This window comes from Macrobrachium rosenbergii, chromosome 37, assembly GCF_040412425.1.
Source record: "Macrobrachium rosenbergii isolate ZJJX-2024 chromosome 37, ASM4041242v1, whole genome shotgun sequence".
Classification (NCBI taxonomy): domain Eukaryota; kingdom Metazoa; phylum Arthropoda; class Malacostraca; order Decapoda; family Palaemonidae; genus Macrobrachium; species Macrobrachium rosenbergii.
Window position 1 is genome coordinate 8663902 of NC_089777.1, and position 23597 is coordinate 8687498.

General features: G+C 37.9%; 1 long non-coding RNA gene across 1 annotated transcript in view; it reads left to right on the forward strand.

The window, feature by feature from the left end:
• Window positions 1-5960: 5960 nt before the first annotated feature.
• Window positions 5961-23597, forward strand: part of LOC136825131 (uncharacterized) — a 327719-nt gene continuing 310082 nt past the window's right edge. Inside the window, exon 1 of the long non-coding RNA XR_010849247.1 lies at window positions 5961-6300. This is a non-coding gene — a long non-coding RNA (uncharacterized lncRNA). The remainder of the gene's footprint in view (window positions 6301-23597) is intronic.

The window sequence follows — 23597 nt, forward strand, 5'->3', positions numbered from 1 at the left end:
GTATGTGTGTGTTTACAGCATATATACTTGTTTGTATGTATGAATATGTATACGTATATATAATTATATGCATATACTGCATCAATTCAGTATGTATATGCTCCGTGTGTATGAATATGTGTATATATGTATGCATGAACAGCATACTGTATGTAATATCGCTTATATTTTAATATATACTAACAACGTATTTCACTGTACAAGTAGAGTGTATAGTATACACATGTAGCCTCCTCATGTTATGTAGCTGCCCACTAGCAGATCCAGAAAAATTTTATGGGGGGCCAGCAATTTTCATATATATAATATATATATATATGTATAATATATATATTTCTTTAATCGATTTTTTACTTTTCCCCATTTTTATATTTATGTTATTATGATCTAAATCTTCAACATGATTATTTTATGATTATTTTTCACGGTGGGGCACGTGCCCAGTGCCCGCCTCTCCCCCCCCTCCCCCCACTGGATCAGCTAGTGTAGTTTCCTGTAGATTTTAGCTGAGTCAGCTGGATTCATGTAGATAAGTTGTTTTGAGTCAAGGCCTTCGCCCCCACCACCACGGGGGGGGGGGGGGCGGGGGGAAGGAAATCTTTGAAGGAGTGTATATACAAATATACTATGTATACTTAACTGTGTATGAAAGTGGGTTACAAGTAGAAAACATTTAGAATTTTTAATGAAATTTAATTACTTGGCATTTAGTACTTTTATTAATACTTGACGCTTAGTTTATTGGTGTTTTGAGAAAATTTTTTTTTGTTTTTTTTTTGTTAGGTTAGATATTAACTCCAACCTTTCGAATTTTCTTGAAATGCATTTATTAGTTTCTTATCTGATTATTCGTGGTATATTTACGTATTTTAGATTGGAAATGTGTTGGATTATTATTATTATTATTATTATTATTATTATTATTATTATTATTATTATTATTATTATTATTATTATTATTATTATTTCAAGCTAAAAGGTGTTTTAAGCGAGAAATGATATATTTGTTAAAGAAAATATTTGCTGGAAAGCTCATAGCAGTTGATTTTATATAATTTGAAAGATAATACCTAAAGTTACGAACAGAAAACTTACTGGGTACTGTTTAATTGTTATTTTAATATGTGCATTTTATGAATTTTTTTTTTTTTTTGTAACCAACTCTTTTGAATTATTAAGAGCTTTATGTGACTTGCTATCATACACACACATACAATTATCGTTAATGATATTTGTCAATATCTTTCATTAGAAGCATATGATGACCTGTACATAGTCGTATGCGTGCGAATATGATTATATATATGTATGTATATATATACGTGTATATATATGTTGTATTTATGAATATATATATATATATATATATATATATATATATATATATATATATATATATATATATATATATATATACACGCGTGTATGTATATTCATACATATGTCCCAAAGGTAAGAATACCATGAATTCCTTACCTTTCGATACCATACAAACATAAATACATACACCCAAAACGACGCTATGTACGTATGTATGTATGTATGTATGTATGCAAATGGTACCGCTGTACATATAACCTATATAATTTCCACTCGCAGTGTACGTAGGCTGTATCTATATGTAGGCTTTGCCTTGAAGCCCGAAAAAAAAATTTTTTCTTCTCTCCCTCGCAGACACTGGTACGCCGAGAACCTCTTTCTATGAAATGATACGTAGAAATCTTTCTGTGGAATGTGACGTAGAAATCTTTCTGTGGAATGTTACGTAGAAATCTTTGTATGAAATGTTACGTAGAAATCTTTGTATGAAATGTTACTTAGAAATCTTTCTGTGAAATGTTACGTAGAAATCTTTCTGTGAAATGTTACGTAGAAATCTTTCTGTGAAATGTTACGTAGAAATCTTTCTATGGAATGTTACGTAGAAATCTTTCTATGAAATGTTACAAAGAAATCTTTCTATGAAATATTAAATAGAAATCCGAACTTGTTTTTCGTGAGTGGGATGGATACTCACTCCGCGATTTTAACGTTATTCTGATAATTTACTGGGATGGAGCGTTTCATTATTCATTTATTATTATTATCATTATTATTATTATTATTATTATTATTAGCGTGTGATTTATTGTTATTATTATTCATGTATTGTTTATTATTAATCATTATTCATGTATTTTTCAAGTTTCATGTATTATTCATGTATTCATTATTATTATTCATCCGTGATTCAGTAGTCATTTATTTATGTATTAAATATTATTAATAATTTTTCACGTATTCATAATTCATTATTAATCATTATTCATGTATTTATTTTCCTTTCACTATCGTCAGGACTGTATCGTTTCATCCCCCTTTGCATCAAGGAATTTGAAGCACCAAAATATTAATAATTTTTGGCATTTTTCTTTTCATCTTATAACCAATTATCTAAAACATTATAGGAGTCACACCGACGTTTCTTCACAGCTTTTGATTATCGCATCTTCTCCCTCGCAACTCTCATGAGAATCAAGAAAATATATATAAATATAATCTGTGCTTACCTTGCGCTCGTTGGTGAAGGTGGGATTATGCACTTGTGGAAAAGCCTGCCCAGTTGGAATGAGGCAAGATATTTTCGATATTATATATATATATATATATATATATATATATATATATATATATATATATATATATATATATATATATATATATATATATATATATATATATATATATATATATATATATAAATATATATATATATATATATATATTATATACATACATCTATATATATAAATTAATATATATATGTATATATATAATTATGTATATATAGGCCTATGTGTGTATATATATATATATATATATATATATATATATATATATATGTGTGTGTGTGTGTGTGTGTGTGTGTGTGTGTGTGTATAATAGAGAGCAGTGGTTTGTTCCTGATGACTTAAGAGCTGATACCATAAATTGGTATTTATCCGGTAGGTATCCACCTGCTAGTACTAAACATGGCGGAAGCTCCTTGGGACGCCGTGTTTAGTACTAGCCCCTCGGCGATCAAAGTGTTATATAAACCCATTTCTATATTGTTGTGGTCGACAAATCATACTAATAAACGATATCTTTGTGCGGCCGTCTACTTTACTTAGCACGAGTTTAACCTGGACTTTGACAAAGGTGGATACCCATGAATGGTGCATACCCATGAATAGTAGATACCCATGAATGGTGGAGACCCATGAATAGTGGTAGGATGTGAAAACAGGTAAATTAACGAAGTTTGTGGATTAAGAAAGGCAGCTAGAACTTGAGAAGCACTTTGTGGAAGTGAATCATTGACGTTGAGTGTGAATGAAAGACAAAAAAACACACACACACAAAACATGGAAGCTATCAAGAGGAATACATGTCTATTATATATAGAATATGGATTATGGAAGTGAATTAGTGACGTTGAATGTGAATAAAAAAAAAAGATGGAAGCTCTTAAGAGGAATACATGTCTATTATATATAGAACAAAGAAGCCTGAAAGGGTGACAAATGAAGTGATGTGTTTGGAGATGTTCTGGTCTCGTAGAGAGAATGAAAGTCGATGTTTCTGCGGAGATTAGATCCTGTGTAATCCTGAAGGGCCAAAATGTCTGCGCTTTTTTATATCTGTAAGACAATCGAAATCAAACTCTAAACACGTGGAACATTAGAAATCTATAAGGAAATTTAAATTTTAAAGAAAATAGGACATCTTGAATCTATACAGAACTTGGTATCAAGTTGCAAATATATCAGTTTGACGCCCCTTTGAAAAATTTATAGGAACAGAAATAGGACATTTTTGTCAGCCATTACTGGAAAGTGTAGTATGAATTCTTAAAACTGAAATTTTTCAAGATTGTCATGTGCGTGTTATGTAAATATTTAGGAATAAAATTGCCCTCTATAAACCATGACCGGCCTCCCAAAATCATTTTTTTTTTTATATCTCTCGCATTAGGGTAAATTTCTTGCTCCTAGCTTAGTATATTGTGTGTGTCATATTAGGTTACAATTGCGCTTGCTAAGAGGAAAAATTATGGGACTAGGAATCGGATTTTTTGTCCTTTACACTCTGGAATTCATGGTTTAGTTGCAACCTATTCCTGTTTAAGAAAATAGTTAAAAGCTTTGTGTTAAACCGTGAACTAATAGCTCATGAAATTCTGCGTTTTTACTCAAACATATATACATACATATACACATACACACACCCATATATATATATATTATATGTGTATACTTATATATAGTAAATAATATATATATATATATATATATATATATATATATATATATATATATATATATATATATGTGTGTGTGTGTGTATATATATATAAATCCACCTTGCACAACTTAAGGATATTACCTTCTGAGAATGATCTCCCAGTCACACCCTCAATCCTGCACGCACGCAGGCACGCAAGCACGCAGTGAGAGAAGACGTTCCAACTCGTTTTGACTGTTTTGAAGCCGAACCCTGAGATACCAACCGTTAGCTAGCTGACCCTTCTCACGGGTGTTTTCAAAACCGTTGTCTGAGAGAGAGGGAGAGAGAGAGTTACATCGGCATGCTTTGAAGAGTTATTATGAAATTGTCACCAACCAGTACTATTTCGCTGAGAGAGAGAGAGAGAGAGTTCCATCGGCATGTTTTGAAAATGGATTGGGTAATGATCACCAGCTATAGTACTAATTCTGTGTGTGTGTGTGAGAGAGAGAGAGAGAGAGAGAGAGAGAGAGAGAGTTCCATCGACATGTTTTGAAAATGTATTGTGAGAGAGAGAGAGAGAGAGAAAAACCTTCATCCGGCGTTTGAAACCATATGTTGTGTGTATATGTTTATATATATATATATATATATATATATATATATATATATATATATATATATATATATATACAGTACATACATACATACACATATATATGTATATATATATATATATATATATATATATATATATATATATATATATATATATACATACAGTATACTGGGAGATAGAGAGTATTTTTACCTCTGTAAAAATTGCCGATTAGTCTTTCTCATGGCCAACAACACAAAGGAACGCCGTGTTCGTTCGCTGCTGCTTCTTTAGTGTGTTCCACTTCATTTAGATTCCATACTGATACAAGAGAACATTTCTCCCCGAGAAGAGATGGTTAAGGTGATATGAAAGAAACATTTAATGCTTATGACATCATAACTAACTGCAAAATATATGTATAGCTTGCTAGGTGTGACGTGACGTCTGACTTATGAATAAAATTGAGTGCATTCGAATTTCTTTTCCTTTTTACATTCATTTCTCGAGAGAAAGCGAGAGATTCTTAGTACCAGTCATGTGAGGACTCTGATACCACTTAAGCTTTGTTAACCAGCCATGGAAACATGACGCCATATGTATATAGACTAATGAGAGAAAATGACTAGATTTGCACTTCATAGAGTCTCTGATGTATGTATAATGCACAATATTTTCTCTAATAAACGAGATTGATGTACCAAATCTGTGTTTCATTCCACCCTACGACAAATTAACCTGATGGGTAAGTTGGTCTGGTGTAGGATAACTTTTTTTTTATTACAGTCATTTGTTACAAATCGACAGAGTTGATAAATAGCCTATCTGTTAGGTCAGCGATTTATAAGTACAGTTTTCACAGCTGTATTGCCATCTGTCCATCTTTAATGTAGGAAAAACCAATCTACCCTGTAAGCTGTCACAAATTGTTTTTTTTTTTTTTTTTTTAATAAGGAAGTATCGTTTGCTACAGTACAGATTATGTTTTGTGGATACTGTGGTATAAGTCAAACAAAAAATGAAAAAACTACAATGAAATTGAATAATCACGCTTAAAAGTAATGTTAACGTTGTATACAGAGCGAAGTTCTAGCTGTCATTTTGCTGTCTCCTGCGATCGAGAAACGACAAAACTTTACAAGGAGCAGCTTACAGTTTTCCGTACTCCGTGACACAGTGACAGTGCTTCAGTGTAATTTCTGCAATAATTAGCCGATAACCTTTCGTTGTTATTTGTTTGATTACAGTTTTCAACTCTTATGCCTTGCTATCGGTCATTCTAAATATCGTTATACCAATAGTCTGGCGGAATGACGGTGTGAAATGAAGTTTCAGTTTCGAGTTCTAGATCCATAGCCTAACTGTCAAGGCCGGGTTGGATTATTTTCTGAGGAATTTTACGGATTAAATCTCGTGATTTGGATGGGAGGCCAGCCTTATTCTTGAATATACTGGTAAGTACAATCTTTGTTAGTCCAATTTTGGTATAAAGGTATAGGCATATCCATCTAGGAGAGGTCAAATGTAGGCGTAGGATACCCAGACCTTCCTTTCAAACACAGATGTTTATGCAGTAAATATAAGTAGGATGGGTAACATAGTGTGATGAAATAATTTCTTGCCCAAAAAACATGAACCATCTATTTTTTCGCTGCTTAACCTTGTGGTGTAAGCGTTGTAGAACCTTAAAGTGGATGTAAGCCAATAGCTTGTGTTTGCCACACTAGGCTAATACGGTATATTTGGTGGGAGGACCTCAGGGGTAAACTGGTTTATTGGATAGACCTAGTTTGTATGAGAGTTTCTGATGTGCTTTTGAAAAGGACATTAATTGACCCTGGAAATTATAAGTTAACCCAATACACGTGCACACACGCACAATATGGTTGGCAACAGTGAGAAACGGGAATTTTGTTTGGGAGGCAGTGTAACCTAACCTAACCTAATCTAACCTCGCCTAGACTAGCCTAGCCTAAAGTGCCGGGCCCTACATGACCAGGGGAAATGACCTAACCTGATGTAGGCTTCCATAAAACATTGAATGAATTACCAGGACGTGTACTAACCACCAACCTTACAGTGCCTGTTCCTACCTTATAAGCTCCAGTCTTTGAAGATAATAACATTTTTTTTCTTGCCAAAAAACCAAAGACATTAATAGACAAGAGTGTAAGATTATAAAGGCCAGTATGAAGCTAAACATAAGTAAATACAAATTCACCAATTTGGTGCTATATATTCAGTTAAAATTGAAAGAATTAAGGGTAATCATTTCAGAAACATCATTTAAAAGAACTTAGGCCAGATGATATACAAAAAATTGCTGAAAAGCACTTGAACACAAAAAGGTAAATAACCCATGCATAGCTCTATGTAAAAAAAAAAAAAAAAAAAAAAACATGATAGAATGGTGTTCTCTCACCTTGCCTCATAAACCTTATTCCTTTCACTGCTTTCAAGTAAAATTGGACAGCATTGCACTATATTCATTTTACCATTATCAGTAATTTCTGTGGGAGATAACTAGCAAAAATAGGTATTTCATTTTAGGCTATGTGATAGCCTAACATGTAAAAGTTAACACAGATCATGCAGGTTCACCCCAGTAAGTTCAGGTCCTTAAATTTGTAATATATTACTATAGTTTCCACTTTCTGTCGCCTGTCTGCATCATTTGCCTCATTGTTCCAAACCCAGGGCTGTACAGAGTTCTTAGTACATAATGAAATGAAAAGATGGTGTGTGAAGATTTTGAAGCAGGTGATGAAGTCAGCAGCGTTAAGTTGTTCCCTTTCATGTTCTAGATGATCTGGTGTTATACAATTGTAGAGTAGTGTTATTTACATCTTCTATGACCTATTATCATCATTTGTCCTCAGAGAACAAACCAAAGGGAAGAGGTCTTACTTCACAGTGAAATGATAAGGTTAGCATTAAGATGTTGGGATTTCAGTGTGTTAATGTTCCATTTTCCTGAACCATTTTTGTTTTAAGATAGTCATGCCATCAAAAGAAGGGTCTCGGCGATTAGATCAAGAAAATTGTCGTTTTATTTTATAATGCTGGGGTTGGATGCGGTCAATGGGGTGGAAAATACTACACATTTAGGAACATATTTGATGTATTAAACGAAAGGTGTGTGTCTGGAGGCATGTAAGCGCCAATTCAGAGCCTCTCCCTCCAAGGGTGGAATGGGGTAATTGAGGTTAGACTGGAATGTGTAGATTGTTTAAGCGCTAATTCAGAGCCTGAACCCCAGGGTGAAATGGGGTAATTGGGGGTAGAATAGAATTGTTAGATTTCATTATATGCCATCTAGTAGGATATTGATGTTGGCCTAAAATACTGGCTATTGTGCAGAAATGTGCATCACTTTGTGATAAGCAAGCACTTTAAGTGCAGGCTAACATAGCTGACTGGCGCCTTTGGTGTGGTGATGTCATTAGCCTATGTGTGCGTGCGTGTTGGGGGGGGGATAGTTTTAACATATTTTAACCACACTTTTACTTTATCCATCATGTTCTTAATCATGATGTGTAGATAAAGTGTTGTTTATTGGTGTCAAGAATATCGAGGAATGGAGATTCGTCAAGTGAATACACTTAATCTTTAGTTGTATGTATCACACAGGTCTCGCATAATGAATGCCAGTAGATGTATTCGTAAGTGAATCATTATTTACATAACTGAACGAGTTCTTGTGGACATTCTTGATACTAGGACAGTTTAAATGTTGTGTAAATGTTAAAAAAAAAAGTCATATAGAATTGTATGAGAATATGGCCTTTATATATGTGTGTGCGCTAATGACGTGATTTTTTTTTTTCAACTTTCACACAGATTACACGAAATTGCCATGTAGCTTAGAAAATGCCCATTATATATATATATATTATATATATATATATATATATATATATATATATATATATATATATATATATATATATATATATCCATTATATATAGCCTATGTGCGCTAATGGCGTGAATTTTTTTTTCAACTTTCACACAGATTACACGAAAATGCCATGTAGCTTAGAAAATGTAAATTTTTAATAATTTACGGAAATGAATCGTAAATTGCTTGATTTTTTTTAAAAACTTTCAAGTAAATTGCACTGAGTTCATGTTTACTTCGAAAATGTGAATTCTGTACGTTTATAAACTTTCAAGTAGAGAAGGTTCTGGATAATTTTGATAGCTGGGATGGACATCCTGATGGTTTCTTCCCCTTGTTTTTTATAAAAATTTCTGGCTCGTTGTCTCCCAACATTACTAGATTCTTTAGATTTTATGTGACGTAATATCTTTAAGGGTGAGCTCAGGCTTAGCAATACAGCGCCTGTTTCAAATAGTGGCGTATTTGCGGACTGCAGTAACTGTAGGCATATCTCTATTCTCCCTGCGCTCTCCGAAGATGCTGAAAAATTTATTTTCAAGCCACTATATGAGTATGTGGAATGTAAAGAATTGTTACCTGATAGTAAACATGCATACAGGAAGCAGTTAGGTACCAGCGAGGCTCTTTTAGACTGGACGTGCCATTTGGAAGGGAACCTTGATAAGGGGTTTTGAGTGCAGTTATTCAAATAGATTTTAGTGCCGATTTTAATTTAGTAAATCACAAGGTACTTATTTATAAACTTAAGAATCTTGGAGTGGGTGGATCTGTTTTATGATTACTTCAAGATTTGCTTACAGGTAGGCAACAGCGAGTTGCTGTGGACGGGAACTTTAGTTAACCAAGACCTATTATGTCTGGAGTTCACAAGACAGTGTTCCTGGTCCACTATTATTTTTAGTGTATACAGGTGATATGGTTGTTGGCCTGGAAAACAAGATTGTTCAGTATGTCGATGATGCAACACTTGTGGGTGTAGTAAAGTCCCCACTTAAGAGAAATGAAGCTGCCCTCAGGGAATGGTGTAGTCGGTGGGGTATGAGGCTGAACTCCAGTAAAACGAAAACACTATTCATTAGTATATCTCATACAGATTTCCCACCCCATCCTCCTCTTCAGGAACTTGCTGAATGAGTCTGACGCTTTAACTATTGTAGGTGTAACTTTTGACTCGCATCTAACTTTTGAGAAACATCTAATGAAAGTTTCAGGAATTGCCTTACGAAAGTTTGGTATTTTTGTAAGGCCTCACATATTTATAACCGTGATAAAATTAATACAACATGTTTTAGGTCATTTGTACTTCCTTTACTAGAATACTGTTCTCCGGTGTGGTTGTCTGATTCTGCCAGAGATTTATCTCTTTTAGGTAGAGTGGTTCCAGGTGGTAGGTGTCTGTTTCCTAATAGTAGCAGTTATGACTTGGACCATCGACGGATGGTCTCTTGTTTGTCACGTTTTCGTAAGTTGTATCTCAACAGAGATCTTTTATATTCGCAATTGATCCCTGATTCCCTTTATCTGCCGAGAGCAAACAGGTTTGCTGAACAGTAGCACCAATATGCAGTAAATGTGCCTCGCTGTCGAACTACTACTCAGTTCCAGAGGTTCTTTATTCCTCACACCGTTGGACTGTGGAACAGTCTCCCAGAGGATGTCGTGTAACTGGAACTAGAGAAGTTCAAGGGAAGATGCAACGCATTACTACCATAATACTATTCTTGCATTTTAATACATTTTTATCTATTTATTGATTTATTTTTTCTTTTGTAATAGTTGGATCTCTTCTTTCTATATTTCCCTTTATTTCCTCCTACTTCTTCCTAATGAACACCATATTCTTTGGAAGCTTGAATTTCAAGTCAATGGCCCCTTTGGGCTTGTTCCATATGAATAGGTTTCATCTGTTGAATAATGTAGTAATAGTAAAATTGAACTTAAACTTGAAAATGTGAAGCCTGTAAGTTTCCGTAAAATATACGAAGTTTTCCAGGAAGCAGTATAAAGTTTTGCCAGTTGAATCCCATCTAGAGTCTGGTCTTAGGAAAGGATATGGCTGAGAGGGATGTGTAAATCCATTCTGACCGATAGCAACAGCTGGACATAAAAGAGGAGTTCCAAAAATTGCCTTCCTTTCCAGTGACAGCAAACTGGAACGTATTGAAAGCACTGAATGCTCTGGACGCGAGACAAACTCATACGTAATGGTCATTGTAACGGATGGGTGTCCTTTTTGGGATTAGTTTCTCTCTCTCTCTCTCTCTCTCTCTCTCTCTCTCTCTCTCTCTCTCTCTCTCTCTCTCTCTCTCTCTCTCTGATGGAGTGCGTGCACCGTCGTAGGAATTCAGTGAGATTTAGTTCTCTGCAGAAATATTCCTGACTTGGCTCATCTGTTTCAATGTGAGAGAATTTACTCGGTATTCTTTACACAGAGAGAGAGAGAGAGAGAGAGAGAGAGAGAGAGAGAGAGAGAGAGAGAGAGAGAGAGAGAGAGAGAGAGAGGTTGAATTACGTTTGACGCTAGTTTTGTTTTTAGTATTTTTCAATCTTAGCCAAAGTGGATTTAATAACGAAATAAGTAATTGAATTGAAATTGCCTGAGAGAAACGTGTTTTTATAATGATCTCTTTTAGAACTTGCAGTGATGGCATTGTTGAAGTTCTGTATTATTTCTTACATATTAATTTTGATGTTTGTTTTGTAATTACTCATATGGCAGTGTTGGTATGCCATTTCTTACATATCTGCTGTAATTTCGAAATTGCTGAGAAAATTGACTGGCTGCCAACCTGTTTTCCTTTTTTTTTATTTTATTAAGAATTAAAAACAAGGCTTGATATATTATTAGTTGATTGTGAGCAGTTTCATAATGGTTGTAGGGTATTCTGCCTGGAGGCTGATGGAGTGGAAAAATTTAACTATATTGCTTAGGTATTGCAACAGTATTTATCACGTGTAGCCAATGAATTTTAAAAAAAATGTGTATATGTATATGTATGTATAATATATATTTTATATATATATATATATATATATATATATATATATATTGTTACGTGTGGGGCTTGGCTGATGAGTTTATTAATTAACGTAATATATGAGGCCCTGAGTGCCAAGGATACACTTAACCTGTCAAAGTTAAAGTAACCTCAAAGACAGACAAATATTAATTGAATAAGGTCGCCAGTCAAGAAAAAAAAAACCCGACACGAAAGAATGTGTAGTCAGCGAAGAATTTACATGAACTATCCCCCTTCGGACAGAGCCAATTTTCCCTTTGCTTCACATAAGGTTTTAACACAACGGATTATATCGTACACAATTTAGTACTGGTAAAGGCTGTTCCTCTTCCAAATAATGGGATCGAGACACAAGGCTGCCTGAATGCTGAAAATTACTTACTTAACCTTCCCTTATTCTTAACTACTGCACAAGAATAGTTGTGTTGCTAAGCAATATAAATTATTCTTACTCTAGACTTCATAAAAGTAAATTGGTTACATGGGTTATCGTAGATGATGGTGAAGAGGGAAAACAAAGGAACTGGAAATACAGAAAGAGATACTAGCCAATCGATGAAACTCTGCAAAATTTCCAGACTTAGCATGGACGTAGGTTGTTTGCACATACAACAGACGATCAGAAGTCTTGAAACTGGCTGTCGTCTCAGCTCACTAATATCAATGAAGACAGTAATAGGACAAGTACAAAGAATTTAGTTATACACAACGCGTGTGTCTCACACGCTGGCGAATTTCTCTCTGACCTCTTTTGCTCAAAACAAGGTGGCTGGGAGCGCCCAGGCCTTCGTCCATCACCTCAGGCAGTCTGAAAATTCTACAAAAAAAGTATATCTTAGTTTAACCAGACCACTGAGCTGATTAACAGCTCTCCTAGGGCTGGCCTGAAGGAGTAGACTTATTTTACATGGCTAGGAACCAATTGGTTACCTAGCAACGGGACCTACAGCTTATTGTGGAATCCGAACCACATTATGACGAGAAATGAATTTTTATCACCAGAAATAAATTCCTCTAATTCTTCATTGACCGCTCAGAGACTCATATGCTGGGCCAACAGCATGCTAGCCGAGAGCTCTAACCACCCCTCCAGTGAAGAACTTGAAAATTCGACACAGACATAGCCAAATGCATAGGACAAAGCAGAAGAAAGCTCAAGACCACCTTTACTAGAGGTTACTGGGTGAAAACCCGCTCTGTGGGTTAGGTCCCTAATGCTAATCTACTTTGGCTTAAGACGTTATTTTTTTGAAATACCCATCCTACCCTGCTTGGACAGAGACGTCTTCCTCTCATTGTTAGAATAATATTCTACAATAAAATGCATAGAGGGTGAACAGCAGAATATTTATAAAATCAACCCCCCCCTTTAGAGGGCCTTCACTCCCTTTCGGGACGTGAAGGTCTTTATTAAGCAAGCTGTTCGCCTCTATTAGGTTACTCTTCTCCCCTGAGCAGATTTGTCCCGTGCAACCTAACTAGCTATGGATCTACCTAACTCTAGATAGGATATGAGCTTTGATCATTATATTACAGAATTCTAACTGTACTTGAAGGTGCTTATGGTTATTACGTGCTACCTCCTACAATCATGATGTTTTAGACCTAGCCTAATGGTACATTGTATACTATTCCCTAGCCTAACCTATCCTAACCTGACCGTAGCACCAACGTAAGGGATAATGTACTAACTAAGTTACACGGTTTTTATAATACAATTAGTAATTACTGATCAATATATGAGGTTTAATACATGAGATTTGCCTCATATGATAAATGCTTGCCTCACAGAGGTCTTAGGCTATGCGTGTCATGAGCGTAGTGCAGTGATTCTCAACCTTTTATTACCACCCCCTCTAAGAGCTGGTCCTTCCCTCCATTGCATCTATGAGTAAAATTCCCTCCCAGATTAGGAGGAAAATAAAAAAAAGAGAAAGAGAAGGAGTTTCGAGTGACAGGGAGGAGGTAAATAATTACAAAATAATGGTAAGCCTAGCGTGTCTAACTAGAGTGGTAGACTATAGGAAACTAACGTTAAAAGGCTTATACTTTTTTATTTTTTTATAAACTTCTGAACATTAGTTCCTCACTCTTGTTAAGAAAATAACGAATATAATTCTAGATTTTTAAATTTTTCCTAGGCCTCGCGCCTCCCCTGTAAATTGCTGACGCCCCCCTAGGGGGGCGCGCCCCCCCGGTTGAGAATCACTGGCGTAGTGGCTCTTTTCATAATGGTTTAGATTTTCTGATTTTAGTTACACTACCTACGTGATTACTGCAGCTCGATGGTAAGTGGAAGGGACAAGGTTACTACTCTGATGTACAGTACTTAATCTGGTCTAGGCTATGTATGAGAAAGAGATCATGCTGGCTACCTCCTCTGGGCAAGGGGCCAGGATCACTCTAAGATGGTAGGGCACTGTGCCGAGAGGGCAATAGTGCCAGGATGAGCTCATGGCTCTGCAACTACTGGGGTCTCTTCTGCCCCTTCTTGTTCTTTGGGTTCCTCCAAGCCTATCTGTATCAGACTTAGGAGGTGTTGAGGGCACCAACTCTAGAGAAAGGCCAGAAGGGCTAGCGGGCGTGAAGTCAGGGGTAACTTCAGAAGATACAGGAGGGCTCCCGACTTCGGCTGCTGCGACAACCAGAGTGAGAGCGATCTCGACCTCTGCGTCCAAGGAGGCCAGTTCCTGGTCTCCCAGAGAAGGTGTAACAGTGTGGTCCACTAGGGGTTCATCCTCTGGAGACTGATTTGGTGAAGAAAAAGTGTCGGGTGATGGAGGCTCTCCAGTTGCTATGATTAGGGTTGTGGGGAATCCAGAATCTCCCGGAGGAGGATCTGCCTCATTATTTGGACCCTGCACGGGGTCCTTTTCAAGTGAGGGCTCAATGTCCGTGCCGGATGGAGCGTGGCACTGGCAGCAGTTGAGGGTCAGGCATGCCTGACAAGGGTTCCGGAGGTGCAACACCTCGCTGATGGCTTGAATTTGGCTGCGGCAGAGATTCCTGCCCCAGCTGGAGATCAGAGCCTCTCGGAGAGTCTTGTTCGGGGGCGTCCGCTGGGTGTTGCTTACTTGGGCAGCCCTCCCAATTTGTGGAGTGGCCTGTCCGCTGGCACGTCCTACAGCGGTACTGCTCCTCCTGAATGTCTCTTCGGGGAGAGGGAGGACCTCTTTGTTAGCCGGCCCTTCGCGAATGGAGAGGGCTAGGCCAAGAATGGTTCAGTGTGTGCCCCTTCCGCTGACCATTTCAGTGGGTGGAAGGTGGGGTTTCGTCTTGATCAGGTTCTCCTCTGTGGAGGAGGTAGCGTGGCTGCGAAGTGGCGTTGGTGAAGGGCTTCCCCAGAGAAGGTCCCGACCCAACAGGAAGTCCACTCCAGGCCGAATTCCACCCACCATCCCAAGGCGGTGGGGTAGCGTGCCCCAAGGTGTCGTGACGTGGAACTTGACCATAGGAAAGGTAATGGTGTGGCCTTCTATCCACTTTCATCTCCCACTATGTTTTCTCGTCAACCAAGGCACCAGGCTGGCACTTTGGCCCTGGAGATCAGGCTAATGTCTGGTGCAGTGTCTACTGTGACTGGAAGGGTCACGGCCAGGCTAGAGCTCTTAAGAGGGGCCACCGAGATGAACTGGGTCTCCAGTCTCTCTGGGTAAAGGATCTTGTGTGACCTGTCCGCAGAGAATGAGGTGCTAATGAGGTTGACGAACTTGGTGGTGGGGACATGATGTGGACAGGCCAGATGTCCAGCACTGTAGTGGCTGGCAGCACCACAGGATTTGCACGGGCCTCTTGCAGGGGCTGGGTGGCCTGCAGTAACTGTTGTTGGAGAGGGTTGAGTGGATGAAGAGGGAGAGGAGTTCTGGCTGGTAGTAGGAGGCTGCTTGTTAGTGCCGAGCTTGTATCGGCAATCAGCTTCAGTGTGCCCCACCCTCTTACAGTGGGTGCACGTAGGCTTGCTCGGTAGTCCATTCTTCAGGCGAGTTGAGCTTGAGAGGTAGCCTGGTGGCACAATGCGTCTCTGAGATGTGCTGTGAGACTGGTTGAAGGTTTCCCGTGAATCAGCCATGCGGCAGGCTTCCATAAGTGGTGGGCTGCTTATCATTTAGATATACAGCGAGGGGCCCAGGCACACATTGGTAAAGGTCTTTCAGCATGGTCTGATTGAAGAGGTCCTCAAACATAGTGCAGGACAAGGAGTCGAACCAGCGGGTACCAGACTGGGTCTTGTGACAGGCCCATTCAGTCCAGGACCAGCCGACTTCCCTGGCAAGATGTTGGAACCGCTGTCTCCATTTCTCCAGGGTTATTTCGTAGGCCTTAGTGATGACTCTACGAACTTCAACCATGTTGCCTCTCTGGGTCTTCTCCAGCAAGCGAAGAGCTGCCTTAGCTTTTCCCTCCATGTGCTTGGATAGTACTAAGGCCCTCTCTGTCTCGGTGGTGCTGTAGTTATCGAAGAGTGCCTCGATTTCCTCCAGCCATGCTTCTGGCTCGTCCTCAGTCCACTTGGGGACGAGGGAATTGATGCTCGAGATTGGAGCATTTGGTGCAGCAGGTGTGGGGCTGGAGGCTTGCTGTCTAGCCATAGCTTCAGCATTTTCCTTTTTTGCTCTTTCCAGCTCGAGCTCCTTTGCTTTGAAGGCTATCTCATGCTGTCTTCTCCTTTCTTCTCTTTCGTCTTCCAGCTGCCTCTGTTCAGCTTCATATGCCCTCCGTTCTTCTTCATACCTCCTCCGTTCGGCTTCATAATTCCGCCGTTCGAGTCTTTCTTCCTTCTCTCGCTTGGCCAAGTCATCCATCTGTTCCTTGACCCACGTGGCGAGGTCCAATCCGGTGAGACCTGCTGCCATCCCCAGCTCCAGGAAGGCTTTATAATTCTCTGCTGCCGTGGTTCTGGTGGGGAAGGGCATCTACTCGGGTCGACTGGACATACTTGGGCAGCGAGGAAGTGTCCCTTCATTGATGTGGCACCCTTTCAATAAGGCACTATGGTGCCAGTGCGTTCCTAGGAACCCTTTACTTGAGTCCAACTAGGCTATATTTAAGGAAATGCACTCTACCCCAGCAAAGTGTAACAAATCAGTGAGAGAGAAGGGAAGGTAGGAGAGAGAGAGAGAGAGAGAGAGAAGTAAGTTATTCAGTTGATGACAGTGCTTCAGAATAGTGGCACTGTGGAAGGAAAATTGAATTGTGGTTGCTTTTTAAGGCCCTCGTGAGTGTCTGGTCCCAGTACCCGCTGTGCTACAACCCCTTCTCATACAGAGGAGAAAGGCTACTCTCTGCTTAGGTCTGGATAAAAGGCCTCACTCGTGACCGACAGTTTATAATTGCAATTAATCTTAACTTGTCCTCATCTATTTGTGGGACAGAGGTGTTTCTTTTATTTGGTTTAATGTTATCAATTATCGCAGTTTCGGCCCTTCTTTCCTTGAAGAGGGTCACGTCCACTCAGTTAGGCTACGTTGAATGCTTACTTGAATATATGAGAGAGAGAGAGAGAGAGAGAGAGAGAGAGAGAGAGAGAGAGAGAGAGAGAGAGTCAGCCAATTTGTGCTGCCTGTGAAAATGTAAGTAAAATTTTTATAAGTGCACACTGGCAGGGTTCTTAGTTGAAGATACGTCGTCTTGGGCTCCCTTAGGGGATTGTTTTAGCAATCCTAACTTTCCCGGTGGCCGAGTCAGCCGTCTTACACTGAGGAGTTACGATAAAAATTATAAGTTCTTTTCTTTATATGATTATTTTTTTTTTTTACATCGGGTATTTGTATAGGAACTTGTTACTGTTTATTTCCTAACTAAGACCTATCATTCCCTGACTAAATTACATCTTGTTTTTATCTATTGTATGGAACCCTGTCCTATTCTCTATCCATCGAAGTCTATCTGGCTAAGATTTTGTGAGGGGGATTACAATGCACAACAATGTAGTCCCGAAAGTGGCAACGAGGCAGAAACTAAAAGTGACTGGGCTAACTGAGTCACACAGACAAAACAACAAAGGCTTTAAGATGGTGGACACGGGAAGCGAGAAACCAAGATGTCGGGCGAATCCTGTTAGCATAAGCAAATTCAAAACAACTGGGCTAGAAGTGGCCTCGGTGGATAAATACGCTATTCTCGAGGCGCGCTTTTTTCCTCAAGTGAATTACACAACACTCGAATTCCTCTCACAAAACGAACGAAGCAAATGCAGGAATACAGATTCACTCTAGATGTACCAACAATGCAAAGGATTTTACATTGAGATGGAAAATGAAATTACTATGCTAAGCTTGTTTCTCTTTTTATTGTCCTTCTCTCACGGAACTAATGCCGTCCGCCGCCGAGACAAGGGAATAGATTCGTGATGTCCTGACCGGACTGAAATTACGTTACTTAAAAATGCAGAGTATTATGAAATTAACTATATCCGTTTGTTTGCTATTTTAATGACACAGGATTTTGATAAGATTCCCGCTATATGAACATTTAACTCCGTCACACTCGATCGAGGCTCTCCGTAAACGGACGCGGTTACTGATTTTGAAATTCAACGAACTCCACAAGTTTTGTCCCCTACCTACGAGAGACATGTTAGGGCACTTTCTCCATTCGTTGTCATGCAATAGTTAACTCATTCAAAAATCAATATCATGCATTAATCCTTGGCCGGGAAAATAGCAAAATATTAACAATGACGATTACTCTGCCCACGACCTTCGCTGGGATGTAGCACACTTGGTATCCAAATGCGGCAAAAGTGCTTCTTTTTAAGATTTTGCAAATTGTTAGTTATACTACTCTCAATGCACACTTTCCTACCTACGCTAATTTCTGCATCATAGCTGGTATTCTTATTATTATTATTATTATTATGCCTTGTGCTGCCTCCTTGTTTGGAAGAATAGCATTAAATTAAATATCTGACTTTTCTCTTTGGAATTAATGTGTAATTAATTTTTACTCCAGATTCTTTTTTCTAAATTAATTAGATCCTAGGCTAGGTCACCACTGTTACGTGTGGGGGCTTGGCTGATGAGTTAATTAATTAACGTAATTTATGAGGCCCTGAGTGCCAAGGACACACGTAACCTGTCAATTAAAGTTAAAGTAACCTGAAAGACAGACAATTATTGATTGAATAAGGTTGCCAGTCGAGAAAAGAAAACCCAACAAGAAAGAATGTGTAGTTAGCAAGGAATTTACATGAACTATCGCCCCTTCGGACAGAGCCAATTTTCCCTTTGCTTCACATAAGGTTTTAGCACAACGGATTATATCGTACGCAGTTTAGTACTGATAAAGGCTATTCCTCTTCCGAACAATGGGATCGGGACAAGGCTGCCTGAATGCTGAAAATTACTTACTTAACCTTCCCTTATTCCTAATTACTGCACGGGAATAGTTGTGTCGCTAAGCAATATAAATTATTCTTACTCTAGACTTCATAAAAGTAAATTGGTTACATGGGTTTTTGTAGATGGTGGCAAAGAGGGAAAACAAAGGAACTGGAAATACAGAAAGAGATACTAGCGAATCGATGAAACTCTGCAAAATTTCCAGACTTACCGTGGACGTAGGTTGTTTGTGCATACAACAGGCGATCAGAAGTCTTGAAACTGGCCGTCATCTCAGCTCACTAATATCAATGAAGACATCAAGAGGACAAGTACAAATTTCTCTCTGACCTCCTTTGGTCAAAACAAGGCGGCTGGGAGCGCCCAGGCTTTCGTCCATCACCCCAGGCAGTCTGAAAATTCGACAGACACATCGCCAATGCATAGGACAAAGCAAAAGAAAGCTTAAGACCACCTTTACTAGAGGTTACTGGGTGAAAACCCGCTCTGTGGGTTAGGTCCCTAATGCTAATCTACTTTGGCTAAAGATGTTATTTTTTTTAAATACCCAGCCTACCCTGCTTGGACAGAGACGTCTTCCTGTCGTTGTTAGAATGATATTCTACAGTAAAATGTATAGAGGGCGAACAGCAGAATATTTATAAATATATATATATATATATATATATATATATATATATATATATATAAAATATATATATATATATTAATTTATGTATATATATAGTATGTATGTATGCATGTATATACAGTATGCCAGAAAGTAATTATCAATGTTGAATGCGAGACACTTGTCCGAAAAAATTAATACTGTAATTGGGTTGATAACATTGTATTGATATTTTTGGATTTATCTTAGTTTTAAATGTCCTCAGTTTTTTCCTAGTTAGTTTTCTGAAAATAAAACTATTGTGCCGGCTTTGTCTGTCCGGCCGCACTTTTTTCTGTCAGCACTTTTTCAGTCCTCCATAGGATTTTAAAAACTGCTAAGGCTAGAGGGCTGCAAATTGGTATGTTGATCATCCACCCTCCAATTATCAAACATACCAAATTGCAACCCTCTAGCCTCAGTAGATTTTATGTTATTTAAGGTTAATTAAAGTTAGCCATAATCGTGCTTCTAGCAACGATATAAGATAGGCCACCACCAGGCCGTGGGTAAAGTTTCATGGGCCGCGGTTCATACAGCTTTATACCGAGATCACCGAAAGATAGACCTGTTTTTTGTGGCCATGATTATACGCTGTAGCGGCTGAACAGAAAACTCGATTGCGCCGAAGAAACTTCGGCGCATTTTTACTTGTTCTGTGTTTTTACTCTGTACAGTCTTATTTCATAGATTTTGTCAGATTTACTTCCATTGTAATTGGGTTGTATTATATTCTTCTGAATCATTAGTTGAACAGATAAAAACGTTTTTATTTAGACTGAAACCATCTTACTTGCACTGAAATCAATTAAGCACTTATTTAATTTATCTTAATCGTAAGTTGTGAAGAAATACAATTTAAATTTTTAATTTTCCTTTTGACTAAAGCTGTTATTTTCTGCTTATTTTCGTACAAGTTTTTTTTTATTTAAGTATGTTGGGAAAAAACAGCAGTTTTTTGTTGACTTTCGCTCACTTTTCATAATTTCCTAATCATAAACTGAAAATAGAATATATTTGCGTTTTCTTGAAAGTTTTAGCTGATTGGGTTTATGTTATGCTCGAATTATTTTCTTACAGTAGCTTTACGTCTTAAGTGGTAAGTTGTGGAGAAAGAATATTCCACCAGCCTCCTCCTCCCTCCCTCCCTTTCTCCCACTCTCCCTTTCTCCCTCCCCCTCCTCCTTCCTCCCTCCCTCCCTCCCTCCCTTTCTCCCTCCCCTCCTCCTTCTCCCTCCCACGCTCCCTTTCTCCCTCCTCCTCCTCCTCCTCCTCCTTCTCACTCTCCCTTTCTCCCTCCTCCTCCTCCTCCTCCTCCTCCCTCCCCTCCCCTCACTCCCTTTCTCCCCTCCTCCTCCTCCCTCCCTCTCACTCTCCCTTTCTCCCTCCTCCTCCTCCTCCGCCTCACTCCGTCCTTCCCTCCCACTCTCCCTTTCTCCCAACCTCCTCCTCCTCCTTCCTCCGCCCTTCCTTCCCACTCTCCCTTCCTCCCTCCCCCTCCGTCCCCCCAACTCCTCCCCCAGGCCTCCTACTCCTCCTCCTCCTACTTCCCTCACTCTCCCCCTCCTTCCCTCCTCCTCCACCTCCCCCTCTTGCTGCTGCTGCTGCTGCTGCTGCTGCTGCTCCTCCTCCTCCTCCTCCTCCTCCTCCTCCTCCTCCTCCAACATGAATATCGTGCCGAGGTTCCTACTTGAGTGGAGGGAAATATCAGAGGTACAAATCAGAATTATCCTTCTAGTTTAACGTCGTGTAATTTAACCGGAATACTGAAGCACTGGACTAATTGTTTCGGGGGGCAGGGGAAGTTCGGGGGAAATTAATTAACAGTTGTATCAGGGGAGATTCTCTTGTTTTAACCTCCCCCTCCCCCTCCCCCAGAAGCTCTTGTTGAATCAGCTTATGTTTGCCTTTGGCTGAAATGCAATTTTTTTCTTTTTTCAAAGGTTGGACAAAAACCGGTGTCTTGAATTTTTTATTTTTTAGTTTTTTTTTTCAAAGATTGGATAAAAACCTGTCTTGAATTTTTACATTTTTTAAGGTATTCATTTTTCAAAGATTGGACAAAACCCTGTGTCGAGGTTTTCCCCTTTTTTTTTTTTTTTTTTTTCAAAGATTGGACAAAAACCGGCTTCTTGAATTTTTACATTTTGTTTTTAGGCATTTTACTTTTTTATCTTTCGTTGCACAAATAATTTCTGTTCTCTAAGTGTTTGAGTTGTGAAAGAAAAAGTGCTTATCCTATAAAATGAAGGTAGAGATTGATCTTTCCAAATGTAGTTTTTTTGATTTTGGTGGATCGCAAAATCATATAGAACCATCCTCTTGATAATTGGAAAAGGCTAATAATTTGAATCAAGTATATATATATATATATATATATATATATATATATATATATATATATATATATATATATATATATATATATATATATATATATATATATATATATATATTTATATATATTTATACAAATATATATATATATATATATATATATATATATATATATATATATATATATATATATATATATATATATATATATATATATATATATATATATATATATATATATATATATATATATATATATATATATGTATGTGTGTGTGTGTTTGTATTTACACTACCTACATTCATACATACAAACAAACAGAAATGTGCGTCGTTTTTTAGCAAGGAACCTCTTGAAAACATATTTTTAAAATTTTTTTGGAAGGTTTATGTCATTTGGAAATCTGCCTTGCTAAATTCATTGTCCAGGTACTATGCATAATAATTAATTGCAAAATAACGAATCTGTTGCTCTTGGTGATATATGGACGTTACATACTACTAATAGCTTGAGGCCGTTGAAGTTGGTTTATTTCAGAAAATGAGCAAACATTCTTTTGAAAATAACCGAAAGGTTATTCGTCTGGAAGGAAAGGTTCCGCCGAAGCAGAGAGAAGACATGAAATAAATGTAAATTATAATATTGAATATTTTCATACGAAGACGGCAATATGAGTAAAAAAAACGGTATTATATGGATGCAACATTAAATTAATATTATAACATCTCGTAATTACAGTCATAAGAATAGGTAATGTTTGTTTGATTGAATTTTGTTCAGATGTAAATGTTGACCATTTAGTGATGTCAGGCCTTGCCCCAATTGAATTTTTTTTTTTACTTTGAATGTGTCTTCAATTTTCGTGGTCTTAGTCAATTGTGACATTTTTCTGGGTGGATAATAATAATAATAATAATAATAATAATAATAATAATAATAATAATAATGTGATAGATAAGGGTCTTGTGTAAATTCTCTTATTTTCGCACTGCTCTCTGTTCTGGTAAAGATGATTAGTAGCAAGAGGTTAATGGACAAAACGCTTTGCTTAATTATTATTATTATTATATTATTATTATTATTATTATTATTATTATTATTGTTGTTGTTGTTGTTGTTGTTGTTGTTGTTGTTTCTATTCGTATATTAATAAATGCGTTCTCTCTCTCCGTATTTGCCAGCAGTTTCACCTCGACACATACATAAATATTTATAAAAATTAGTGTAGCCAGTTCCTCAAAGGGATACATCACTTGCAATGTGTGTATTTTGCCCGGCGCACTGTAGGCAATACTATAGGTTCTTTGCAGCGTCCTTATGGTTCCCAAGTTGATGACTTTTGCTTCTATTTTTCGTCAGTTCTCTATAGTCAATCCTCGTATGGGGGTTAGTGCCGTCAGTAGGTGCACTGTAGGCATTACTTAAGGTTCTTTGCAGCGTCCCTTCGGCCCCTAGCTGCAACCTCTTTCGTTCCTTTTACTGTACCTCCTTTCATATTCC